The following is a 1,016-nucleotide window of genomic DNA, read 5'->3' as shown; positions in this document are numbered from 1 at the left end:
CAGGACTTTTGACATTGTGAAGGACTGAAGGAACTGTCTAAGGTCCTGAAAGTGCTGGAATGTGTCAGGACTTTTGACATTGTGAAGGACTGAAGGAACTGTCTAAGGTCCTGAAAGTGCTGGAATGTGTCAGGACTTTAGACAGTGTGAAGGACTGAAGGAACTGTCCAAGGTCCTGAAAGTGCTGGAATGTTTTAGGACTTAAGACAGTGTGAATGACAGAAGGAACTGTCCTAGGTCCTGAAAGTGCTGGAAGGTTTCTGGACTTTAGATATAGTGAAGGGATTAAGGAGCTGTCCAAGGTCCTGAAAGGGCTGGAATTTTTCCAGGACTTAAGACAGTGTGAATGACTGAAGGAACTGTCCTAGGTCCTGAAAGTGCTGGCAYRTTTTAGGACCTTGGAAAGTGTGAAGGGCTGAAGGAGCTGTCCAAGGTCCTGAAATAATGGAATGTTTCTGGACTTTAGACATTTTGAAGGACTGAAGGAACTGTCCAAGGTCCTGAAAGTGCTGGAATGTGTCAGAACTTTAGACAGTGTGAAGGACTGAAGGAACTGTCCAAGGTCCTGAAAGTGCTGGAATGTTTCTGGACTTTAGATAGTGTGAAAGCATGAAGGAGCTTTCCAAAGTCCTGAAAGTGTTGGAATATTTCAGGGCTTTAGAAAGTGTGAATGACTGAAGGAACTGTCCAATGTCCTGACAGTGCTGGCATATTTTAGGACCTTGGACAGTGTGAATGGCTGAAGGAGCTGTCCAAGTTCCTTAAAGTGCTGCAATGTTTCTGGACTTTATAAAGTGAGAAGGGCTGAAGGAACTGTCCAAAGTCCTGAAAGTGTTGGAATGTTTTAGGTCCTTGGACAGTGTGAAAGGACGAAGGAGCTGTCCAAGGTCCTAAAAGTTCTGGCATGTTTTAGGTTTTTGACAGTGTGAAAGGACGAAGGAGCTGTCCAAGGTCCTAAAAGTTCTGGCATGTTTTAGGTTTTTGACAGTGTGAAAGGACGAAGGAGCTGTCCAAGG

The sequence above is a fragment of the Austrofundulus limnaeus genome, unplaced genomic scaffold (assembly GCF_001266775.1).
Source record: "Austrofundulus limnaeus strain Quisiro unplaced genomic scaffold, Austrofundulus_limnaeus-1.0 Scaffold157, whole genome shotgun sequence".
Classification (NCBI taxonomy): domain Eukaryota; kingdom Metazoa; phylum Chordata; class Actinopteri; order Cyprinodontiformes; family Rivulidae; genus Austrofundulus; species Austrofundulus limnaeus.
Note: the sequence above shows the minus strand (reverse complement) of the source record.